Below are 12,828 nucleotides of genomic sequence, written 5' to 3'. Positions count from 1 at the left end.
TAGGCTATAAACCACATCACAGTCAAAACGTAATTCTTTCAGTCTTTATTTAAAAAACCTTTTCTCTGTAAGTTTGAGTTAGAACAGTTTGCAAGAGCGTGATTATAAACACGAGGCATGAAGGCGATTTGTGAGTAAATGAGATTTCCTGTTAGATATTATGACAATGTTTAATGTCCACGAAAACCTCCGTTTAGCTATTGTCAGTAACAGTCTTTTTCAAGAGAAGTAAAAGTTAAAAAAATACAAAAATAGATATTTTCTGAAAAAACATGAAAGTATCTCAAACTTGTGTTAACCACAGTCCTTATTTCAGACATTTAAAGTATTAATCCAGAATTAAATGATTTCACTAGATAAGACCCTTATTCCTCAGCTGAGATCGTTGTAGAGCCCTCTGAAGCTGCACTGAAACTGCAATTTTGTCCTTAAACCTGTTGGCTCCCATTGAAGTCCACTATATGGAGAAAAATCCTGGAAAGCTTTCCTCAAAAACCTTAATTTCCTTTCGACTGAAGAAAAACATTATCAGGTAAATAATCAGGAAATTAAAGTTCTTGAGTGATCTAATCCTTAAACTTTAAATCCATTCTTAAATAAACCTGTTTACTTCAGGACGATGGAACCAGAATGCTAAAATGCAAACTCGTTTCCAGGTTTCGACCTACAAAAATATGTCAGCCCTGCAGTACTGGGATGTGGGTCACAACCATAGATATCATATATAAATGCTAGATGTCTCATGCGCGCTGCTGGCCAATGGAGTTCGACGTCAGCACATTGGCGGCCATCATGCCACAGGCAGCTCGCTCACTCGTTTAATGGTGCATGCACTTTTAAATAACCATAACTTGCTCAATTTTTTAACCGATTTTCAAACGGTTTGGTTTATTATAAATGTCAGAGATGTAGGTTTGACACTGCATACATACACTGCATACATATGAATAATTATAACTTACATGTTCAAGCATTCTGAATTATAGCCACGTTAATAATGTTTGTAAGAAACCAAACCGTTTGTAAATCCATCCAGATTTCAGCGAGATAAGAGGATTTGTGTGCGTGCTGATCATTCACTTTACAATAAGCCTGCCTGTGACAAGATGGCCGAACGGTAATGCCGGAAGTGACTGCGCCATAAGACATCTAGCGTTTATATATGATATCTATGGTCACAACAGTGTTTTGTGGCTCATTAGGTGGATGATTCAGAGGAGGAGGGGCCTGAGCCGAGATCTAAAGATCAGGAACGTGTGCTGAGAAAACTTCAGAGGAAGTTTCCCCATCTTAACAAGAATGTGAGTCATCACTGGCTGACGTTGGCAATTTTCGTACAGTACGTGAATAAAATATTTGTTAGAGTTTGAGGGATAATGTTGAAGTGTTTGAAATCCCGCAGGAACTCAGGGATGTGCTTCAAGAACATAGCTGACTAATTGACGATGCCTTGGAAACACTACAAATGTTTTTCTGACCTTGGTGAGATTTGATGGAAGATTTATTGTCTACAGTAGGGGTGTCAAACTCAATTCCTGGAGGTTCGGAGCTCTGCAGAGTTTTGTTCCAACACACATACCATGCATTTTTAAAATAAGCCTGAAGGACTTGATTATTTGGGTCAGGTGTGTTCAATTAGGGTTGAATCTAAACTCTGCAGGGCTCTGGCCCTCCAGGAATTGAGTTTGACACCCCTGGTCTACAGCTTTCATAGGCGCTGGAACTGTTTTTACATAAGCTATATAAGCATGTGATAATTGTCCTAATGCTTACACTCTTTCTATACATTTAGAATTTGAGTCTGAAGATGACACCTCAAATTTCAACTGCTGCCAAATGCACCAGACGGGGCGCAAGTACCCATCAACAAGCTCAGGTTGTCCAAGTTCCCAGTCCACCCCAACCAAAACCACACAGACCTCTTGATGGGATCAAAACATCTCAGGAAAAGCAAAACTGTCGGTAGTGACCATAAAATGTGAAAATGTCAGAACCATATATGTGAGCTCAGAGGAGGAGTGCAGTGACTCTGAGGCCTCTTTGGTGAATGTATTACTAGACTCTGACTCTGACCAATCAGATGAAACCCTATCCAAACTCAAGTCTGAGATCCTCAGCTTCTTTCAGACCGCTTCTGTGGATGAGCTCACACTCATTGCAGGATGCTCTTTGAGGAAGGCTCAGAAAATCACTGAGCTGAGACTCGTGGAAAAACCTGGTGAGAGAACTGCACATTTTGCTTTCTGCTGATAACTGCCAGAACATTTAGGTCAAGATCAAAGAGCAAAACTTTTTCTCATTTCTTTCTTAGGATGACGCCATGCACAGAGGAAACAGTCTTTCCACTAAGCTGCTAGTAGGATGTCGGACGGTTCAGAAGGAAAGTATTTAAAAGTCTCATGAGAAGGTGTGAGGAGATACTGGTAAAACTGATCCAAGCTTTGACCCAAGTGGTGACGAGGGCACAGGCTCTATGAGCCAACCCCAGATCATCACTAGCACATTAGATTTAACATCATACAATTCAGAAAAATATGGCATTGTCATTGCGGAGTGATCATTTATTTTTATATTTCTTTGGGTTTTTCTAGATTTCAGCCGTACCAGCTAATTGGGCTGAACTGGCTTACTACATTGGAACAAACTTAGTGTAATCATGGCAGATGAGATGATTTGTTTTTATAATTGTTGTGGAAAGGAAAGGAACCTTGGGCCTCATCTCATCACCGTTCCCGCTTCTACACTTGGTGAATAGAAGAAATTAGCATCTAAATAACAAGGGCTTTAAAACCGGTTAATCATGATTAATCGCTGTCAAAAACAAAGTATGTGCTTACATTATATATGTGTGTACACACACACACACACACACACACACAAACACACACACACACACACACACACACACACACACGATTTGTCCGATTTAACCAATTTAATATATATATATATATATATATATATATATATATATATATATATATATATATATATATATATATATATATATATATATATATATATACACACACACACACACACAAATGTTATATATAATTATATAATTATTACAAATAAAAATGTTATTTATTTTATTTGATCTTTTTAATTTTTTTTTCCCAAACGTATTCTCCATCTACCACTGGTCAAACAAACTGATATTTCAACCCCTTATCTCACATAGTGCTGCTGTGTCTGCCAGTTAGGATGCAGGATTCATTGCGCTCCACTTTTTTGGGAGAAACCAACCTACAAAAGGTTTACTTTACAAATTAACCTAGGAATGGAAATGTTTTAGCATGAAAAAAAAATACAACATAAAAGAAAATGTTGACGTCAGTCTAGTTGAGTTATTTCGGTAAGGTCTGCCGAGGATCACAAGTATATGCGCTGTGAGAATCCGAATCAAATAGTGGATTACAACATCATTGTCTCCACGTAAGTATGAGTGAAGTTCAAGCTCTCAAATACACTCATGGTTCTTGCCCTGAACCCTCGAAGTAAGAGTCGAGATGTCCTATCCTTCATAGACCACCTGCATGCAAATCAAAGAAGGTGCCTGGGGAAAATATGTATCTTTTGAACTATGCCACACATGGAGCCACAAGCCGTGAAGTTAGCATAGGAAAAAAAGCTTCCTGGTTAAAGATAAAATAATGATGAAATACTCAGCGTTTGAGTGAACGTGAAAAGGTCTAAGTAAAATGACCCTGTCCCATTCATTATTTATGGTAATGAAACATGGCTGTGCCTCATGTCCTGCCCCTTATTAACCTCAGCTCATTAAGATGGTCTCTTGTGCACAGTTACAACCTGGCTATTGGAAATAGCAGTGACCGCAGCCTGTTCTGCAAGCTCTAGCTGTGTTCAACGAAGGCCACTTGCTGAAGAACATGAATTTGCAGCGCTACCGACACCTCATGGCCATCAACATAAGCTCACATGTATACTGTACCTGTCATCCATAGCAACGCGTCATTGGTCATTAAGAATAAATGCCTTGAGCTCTATTACAGCCACACGGCCTGTTTTTGTAAAAGCAGGAGTGTGTGCTGCCCTGATGGGGTTAACCACTGGGGTTTAACTGCCTTTGCCCCCTCAGACACTCATGTTTCCCCGCCATTTGGATCCAATCAGGCTAAATATCATCTTCTGCTCACTGGAACCCCGCTGCAAAACAGCCTACTGGAGCTCATGACTCTGCTCAACTTCATCATGCCCAATATGTTCTCCAGCAGCACCTCACAGATCTCCTAGATGTTCTCCATGATAGAACCAACATACGCTTAAATGTCCATCTCTGATAGGGTTGACATTATAAGCAGTGGTTGTGGTTTTAACATAAAAAAACAATGAAAAGTCAAACTAATCATTTTAAATTCTGTATGTGATTTTTATTTTTTACATTTTCTGAATATTGCTAAATTTAAAGGTAAAAAGGGGGAATGGTCATGCAAAAATAGATATACAATATCTTGGTAATTTGTATTAAATACCAACCTATACAGATAGATTTAAAATCATATTGGCTGATAAACAATATTTCACCAATATTGTGCAGTTTTATCATCATTTATCATATAAACAACATAAAGCTGGGAGCATGCTGTACGGTTTTTGCCACAATTTTAACATCAAAGATTTTATGGGAGCATTAAAGATTTGATTTGTCATTGAGGCATTACTTTATCAATAAATATATATATATATATATATATATATATATATATATATATATATATATATATATATATATATATATATATATATATATATATATATATATACAGAGGTGGGTAGAGTACCCAAAAACTGTACTCAAGTAAAAGTAAAAGTACTTCTAGAAATATTTACTCAAGTAAAAGTAAAAGTACTAGTCTTGAATAGTTACTTGAGTAAGAGTAAAAGAGTATCGTATAAAAAATCTACTCAAGTAGTTAGTTACTAGTTACTTTGGGTCATATATACTGTACTGAGCCTATTTTTATTTAGATTTATAGATAAAATGTATGTAATGTATGTGTGCGTGTATAAATGTATATATTTCATCAGCCTTTACTCCAATTTATGTAATTTATTATAAAACCCTGTCTGTTTACTTAAGTAACAGATATAGGTGTCATGCCATAACATATTTTTAATACGACTGACTTTATATTAAATGTGAATTTAACATTGAAAGTTAATGTGATATAAATATTGCTACTAATCTTTCATTGTTCAGAAAGAGAGCAAATAACATTTACATTATTAAAGATAATTTTCACTGACAAGTCTAGATTTCAATCACTCTCAGAAACTCCCATTAAAATCACTGAAACTGTTAACACTGTGAAATCAATATCTTAATTAAAGATTCGTACACACATCTGCACTTTGTTGTTCCTGCGAGAGAATTCGCCAGAAAGAGGTCTCCAGTCAGTGAGCGAGTGAAGGAAGCACCGGCATTTTAGCGATGACTCATCGGAACACCTCTGATTGGCCAATGCTTTAATAAGCTCAAAAGAATCATGTGTGATTTGTTATAATGCGCAGCTCTGTATAAACGCATCTATCTCTGGCTCAGCGCCAGCAAGCAATCACAGATCTGAATTTAGCAGCTGATAATATGACTCGCTGAACGTACTTGCACATGTGTGATTGTATTAAAATTAATAAAATCTTAATCGGCTATTTTTTGTCTTTTGGAAGCTGCATTCAACTTGACTCCCCTCTGTTATAAGCCACACACGTAGGCTACAACAAACTAATGTCACAGTGGTATCGTGTACTGTAATCGAACGTAGCCCAAGTTATTACCTGTTAAACAGTAGACAGCACACGCGGTGTTCATCTAATAAGGATCTCCATCGCTAGCAAATAATAACCTTTGCAGATTTCAATTCAGTGCAGTTCCAGCCACGTTTTCAACGCTCTTTCTGTTCTTAAACGTTACAACTCAGCGCGTGCGGCAGGGAACTGAACGACTCATTCAAACTGATTCATGAACCAATTCACTCGTTTGCCAATTGGTTTGATCAAGCCTTTGAACAGAATTGACTCAAAAGAATGAATCATTCGCGAATGGGCATCGCTCATTGCCCAGAGAAAAGTAGACGGCGCGTTTGGAATAAACTGAAGCATTATAACATTTATTGCATTAAGATAAAGTAACGAGAGGAGCGTAACACACAGTAACGAAGTAAAAGTACAGATTTTTCCCCAAAAATTTACTCAAGTAAGAGTATAAAGTACCCATCTTTAAATATACTCCGAAAAGTATTCGTTACCCCAAAAAATTACTCAAGTAAATGTAACGAAGTAAATGTAACTCGTTACTACCCACCTCTGTATATATATATATATATATATATATATATATATATTTCTGTAGAAAGTACCCAGTATACCAACACTAATGCTAACAACCCAGAAGACCCTAATATCAGGGCAAGCAGTATTATTTTTTTCAATAAATGAAAAATCTAGTTCAGATATTTGTAATATTTCTTTGGTCTGTTTCCACCAGAAATCTGCAGAGGAGCAGAGCAGCTTTGAGAGGGACAGGATCACCCATGCCAAACTCATCATGAAACCCTTCATCCTCAGACGTGTGAAGAGCGAGGAGCATCTGCTTGGAGACTCCATAAGCAGCCTGCATAATGCATGTGGTCTCAGAATGCATGTCAATGTGAAAGTCTGTTGGACAACATCTCAAATGCATTATTCAGTCTCATGAGCAGATGAGGCACTTTGCTTGTCATGTTGACCCTCTGTGGCTCTAGGGCACTCCAGCGATTCACTGACAGGTCCTGAAGCAGCTGAATTTTGTGCCATGTCCGAGAAGCAGTAGGAGCTCTACAACAATCTTTTCCACAAACTGAAGCGCTCCAATAATGGGAAAGTATGTATTTAAAGGATGAGTTGTTATAAATGGTACTGGCTTCAGTATATGTGAATCATAGTTTATTAACCACGTCTTTCTGCAGAACGTTAGCTGACCAATGTGATGATGCAACTGAGGAAGATGTCCAACCACCCGGTTCTTCACCGGCAGTATTATATCACAGAGAAATCAAAGCTATGAGCAGACTCATGCTCAAGGTCTGAGATATTTTTTTAAGTGGTACATTTTGATTAAGGCTGCGGGAAATTGAGATCTTAGCGGGTCCTGATGGAATCGATTCTTTTTTTTGCACTGATTTTAATTAGGTCAGCAGAGCTTATGTAGCCAGACTTTTGACTATCAGCATTAAGTCTGTTACCATTTTTGTCTTATTATGTCAAAGAGCTATCCATTTATACATGAAGAGACAGTCTCTGAAGTTTTTAAAAAAACTCTAAAAGTTTATTTTAACTGTTGTTTAGGGAAAGATTTTTATCTAAAATAGGTTATAACATAAAAATGGGGTGCTATGAAAAATACTCATTTAATACATTTCAGAACAGCTGTACAGAAAATACATAATAATAATAATAATATTTAGTTAATTTTATTTATGAATATTATACTGCAAAAAAGTAATTGAACATAAATATAAATAATAATAATAATATTTCTATAAATGTATAAAAAATATTATTATTAGGCCACTGTGGAAAATAAATGATCAATTTCAGAGCAGTGTTGGTCCGCAAACAGCTGTATGGATAGTAATAATAATAATAATAATAATACATTTATGAATATTATACAATGCCCAAAAAATGTTAAGCGATAAAATATATATTTATGAATATATTATTATTGTTTTTTTTAAAGTAATTATTATTATTATTATCATCATCATTATTGGTCACAATGGTCTGTGAACAGCTGTACGGAAAATATTAATAATAGATATGATTACAATATTATAATCATTTTTTAATAAATAATAATTATTATTTATGAATATTAGGTTGCTGTGGAAAATACTTACGTAATACATTTTAGAGCAGTGTTAGTACACGAACAGCTGTGTGTGGAAAATAAATACAATAATAATAACATTAATAAAGATTACTTTTTTATTGCTGTATTGTAATGTTGATTTATTTATTGTGTCAAAAATATGAAATAAAACAAAAATTTTAAATCAGTTTGGCATTTCGGTTATACACTTAATAAACAATCTATATTAATATCAGGTAACAGGTGATCTCATCAAGTCATAAAACAACAGTATTAGTCAATCTTGACTTAGTGCTTCATATACAACAGCAGCAAGGAATGAGAATAATTAGGCCAGATATTTATTATGAGTGTAGTTTTTTTACTTGTTCCGTTATGTTATATGTGTATCTTATCTGAAGAGTCTGTGCATGTTACTGTTAAATACTGTGACATGGAGGTGCTCTCAGACTTTGAGTTGCCCCGCCTCTGTCAGCAGTATTCTGCACTGCATGAATACCAGCATGACACAGACATACTGCTGGACTCGAGGAAGCTCGGCCTCCTCGCACAACTGCTGAACTCCCTGAAGGAGAAGGCTGGGGAAAACAGATTCCTGTAATGCTCGGCAGACCAAATTACATTTCCAACAACCCCTTAGAGTATAATGAAAGTTATTTAACAATACAGAGAAATACACTGTGTCCCAAATTACACCATACTGCACACTGTCACCTATAGACATTGTATATACCTGGTTACAGCACACAGTATACGAGAGTTATTCCAAACCCATATGACTTACTTTCTTCTGTAGAACACAAAAGCAGATGTTTAGCAGAATGTTCATGCTGCTCTTTTACATACAATTTGATCATCTTTTCCTCTCATCTTCATCAGCATGGTTAATATCTCGCTTTATTTTCCTTGCAGGGTGAGCGAGTGGTGACGTTTAGCCAGTTCACAATGATGCTTAACATTAAGTACAGATGCAACCGACTGGACGGTTCAACGCCCATGAGTTAAGGCGGGCGTACACGGTGCGAATTCAGATGGTCGGAAGATCGTATGTCCACGCACACGGCACGAGTGAGTTTATCTGAAAATCGTACGGACGAGATGATATACGACACGATTTTACAACCTGCGAATTCCAGAAGCAATCGCACGAAGTTGATAGACGCGTTCGACTTGAAGCACCGCTGCACGCACAGAAGGTATGACATTAAAGTACCGCGAGAGCGCTAAGAGAGCACACATATCCAATGCATTCGAATCGCTCTCGCGGTACTTTGATGCCATACAGGTGATGTCATTCTGTGCAGCGCTGCTTCAAGTCGAACGCGCCTAATATAACTGCTCTCCCTCTCCCATAACTGCATATACAATATTGATACAAGCCGTGACTGTTTCCTACACGTACATGTTTTTTTTCAGCAATAGGAAACCGGGACGTTTGGTCACCCTGTGTGTGTGTGTTTTTTTCTTGTAGGTTTATAAATATCTGAAATAGGTATTACAATGTAAACATGGTTTGTGAGGACAATTCCTGTGCCCTCGTAAACCAAATGGCTTTAAAAAAATACTATACGGTGTTTAATAGAAATTTTAAACATGCATTTTCCGTAACGGATAGAGGTAGTGTATGGGGATATACAGTATAGAATACCGTTACGTCTATGGAGAGTCCCTGTAAACTACATAATGCGTGTGTGAGAGAGAGTGCGCGCGAGAGAGAGAGAACTAAAAAGCATGGTACACGTTGCTAGAAACATCATACAGCGCTCGCTGTTCCTGTCAGACTTCAGCGAGTTTATCCTCCTGGTCCACATTCGCCATGGCGCTGCCCTGTTCGTGTTTCTTCTTCTGTGGTTTTCCTAGTTCGTGATTGGTCAACTTCAGATAAATCAACAAATCGGCTCGTTCAACTGCACACATGTCACGAATTCAAACCGATAGCTCACAAACTTTTTAGACATGTTTAAAAATGATCGGGAGGTCGGGAAGTGCTCGTAAGCCACTCTGCTCGGCTCGTAATTCATCGCAAATGATACGAGCCGCGACCATGCGAGCATACGCGATTTCCACACGATTGAAAGAATCGCATGCGAACTCGTACGACAGCAAAAATCGCACCGTGTACGCCCGTCTTTACACACTTAGATGTCAAATATTGATGAGTAATGGAATTCAGGACAGTCTCAGATCATCATCGGCTCAAGTCCAAACTCATGACAGGAGCGAGTGAGAGAGGTAATGTTGGCAGATGGTGTTTAGGTGGAGATAATGCTTATTGTGTCTCGTCACAGCTGTGGTAAATCACAGATTTTGTCTCCTTCAGTGTTCTCCATCCGTGTCCTTGAAGACTTTGTCTGTCTTAGTTTCACGCAAACAGACTACTGGCTTCATGATCTGGCCAAGAACCACCAGTTTAGACAGGAAGAGACCATCTGTTTTGCCCTGTGAAAATTATTGGTCTTGTTTTGTGTTCTGTGCCATTATTGTTTAGGTAGGCGTGGATGACTTTTGGTTCTGTGTTATGTTTGCTAGGAGCAGTTTTGTTTAATAGTTTGACCTTTGGACAACCAAATGTAATTATACATTTTTAAAAAAAGGTTTTATTTATTTATTTATTGTAAGAAACAAAAATACATTAGTGGTCAACCAAGGTCGATATGTTGGCCGATATCTGGCATTTTTTTCAAATATTGGCATCTGCCGATATGTTAGAGACTTTTATTTTGGTTTCTATTTTATTTTGTGATTCCCAGTTCACACTAATTTTCCCAATTACAAAGTTCCCTGTTACAGTGTTTACTTCCTTTTTAATGTATTTTAAAATATTTTTTATTTGTGAAAATAGAATCACAGCATCAAGAAGTTATAATCTAAAGTATGTTTATTTTACACATTTATAAAAAAAATTTACTCACAGGACATAACCATGGGGCTTCGGCATCGACGCTTGATGGAGAGTGTGCCTGAAGCTTGTGGCTAGCATCTGCACCAGGGTATTTGCATAAGGCAATCTGCTTAGCTGACGCCAGCGTTGGCACTTGAAAAGTTGAAAAGTTTTAACTTTTGCCGCAAACAATGCCAATGACGTGACGTGATGGACTCATAATTCAGTGCGACGTTACTTCATTCACAGTAAACGAGAGGCGATGACGCTGACATCCCGTGTGAATGTATGGCCATTTTCAAATTATTTTATATTAATTAAATATTAACTAAAATAAATAAAATGTAATTCTGAATTATTATTAAATATTTTAAATTCTGAATTATATATATATATATATATATATATATATATATATATATATATATATACACACACACACACACACACACACACACACATCAGTCGACCAATAAAAAAGGTATATTTTGCTCACAGAGGCTGAATTTAATTTGATCAAAGAATGGCATAAAATATTAATACTCAGAAAGTAAAGCACATAAATTTTTTTTTAATTATGTTGGGAATCGGAAGACGTGCATGCAGAAGATGAAGACGGATGCGTCGTTGCACGCACGCCTCTGGGAAATGTCTCCTCTTGGCCTATTTCGAAATCCTCCAAAGTTTTTCTTTACAAATCCTTGTTTTGTGCTTCTAATTCGTGACCAGCGTTTTGTTTTGTTCTCTCTCCGCACTTGTCACTAACCACGCAGCGCTGACGAACTACAACATCCACCTGCACATCTTCCGGTTCCCCACAGTCAGCAGGAGTGAGGAAAAAAAGTGTTTATTATTTGAAATCAGGATATTTATCTCACAAAAACGCATGTATTTGCTACAGGGGGTCTTTATTCGCCCTCCGGAGTCATGTGAAGGATGTTTTATTACAGATGTGCGCACTTCATGTCTTCTTAACAGTTGACAACAAACACCCTCTTACCCCCACTGAAAGTAAATAATCACAGATATCAGCCGATAACTGATGTCATATGGCTTTGATATATTGTGCGTGGTGGATCTCAACTTAAATTTCATTATTGTGCTATTGACGTATTACCAATTATTATTAATATTTTGAATTATTACCAAAATGTAAATTTACTAGCTGGACTTCATTCTGTTTCATTCATGTAGCTTACCTGTTCTCATACTGTTGTTTTCTTGTCCAAATCACTTAACAACATGATCCAGGGACTTTTGCTTCTGTTAGCGTACTGTAAATCACTTCAGACAGAAAAAAGTGACTTCTTAATGCCAATTAAGTAAATGGACGGTAATTGTAAATCTCACTGGGCTTTTACAGAATTGGGCTGATTGACCAGTTCAACACAGACCAGGATATATTTGTGTTCCTGCTGTCCACCAGAGCTGGAGGACTGGGCATTAACCTGACTTCAGCCAATATGGTCATCATTCACAATATTGACTGCCGTTACAATGACAAACAGGTGGAGGACGCTGCCACCAGGTGGGACAAACCAGGTAAGAGACACTGGACATGTGTGTCTCACAGTAGCCTTTCCTTTTGTTTCACTAAGGTCTGTCCTAATGCTTTTATATCTGAATGCATTTGTCTCATTTAAGGACAGTGAAGGTGATCAAGCTGATAAGTAAGGACTCCATAGAGGACCCCATGCTCCGCATTGGAGAAAGAAAACTCAAACTAGAGCAGGACATGACCGCAACTCAGGAGGGTGAGAACATTTTAATAAAGCTCACAGGGATTTTCACCTGTGTTTGTTTTGTAAAATGAATACAAATATGCTTGGTTCTTCCAGGTGAAAAGGGAAACATTACCTGATGATATGAACTCGATGCTCAAAGCTCCTCTTGGACTCTGAAAGCTGGCTCAGGCTCGAAGCCTGAGTTAGATTTTCTGTACTGCTCGCAAAAAATTTGAGGTTCAAATTAGCATATATGTTTACATTTCTACTGTTATTGGCAAAAATACGGTAATATTGTGGTGATGTTTGTGTTTGTTTGACTGTTTTTGTTTTTGTATTCATGGAGGTTT

General features: G+C 37.3%; 1 pseudogene; it reads left to right on the top strand.

Moving 5' to 3' along the window:
- The first annotated feature begins 3,385 nt into the window (after nt 1-3,385).
- LOC132126977 (SWI/SNF-related matrix-associated actin-dependent regulator of chromatin subfamily A containing DEAD/H box 1B-like) lies at nt 3,386-12,655 on the top strand (annotated as a pseudogene).
- Nucleotides 12,656-12,828: the final 173 nt, after the last annotated feature.

Source organism: Carassius carassius, chromosome 45 (assembly GCF_963082965.1).
Source record: "Carassius carassius chromosome 45, fCarCar2.1, whole genome shotgun sequence".
Classification (NCBI taxonomy): Eukaryota; Metazoa; Chordata; class Actinopteri; order Cypriniformes; family Cyprinidae; genus Carassius; species Carassius carassius.
The sequence above is the reverse complement of the archived record's forward strand: the minus strand, read 5'-3'. Positions and strand labels throughout refer to the sequence as shown.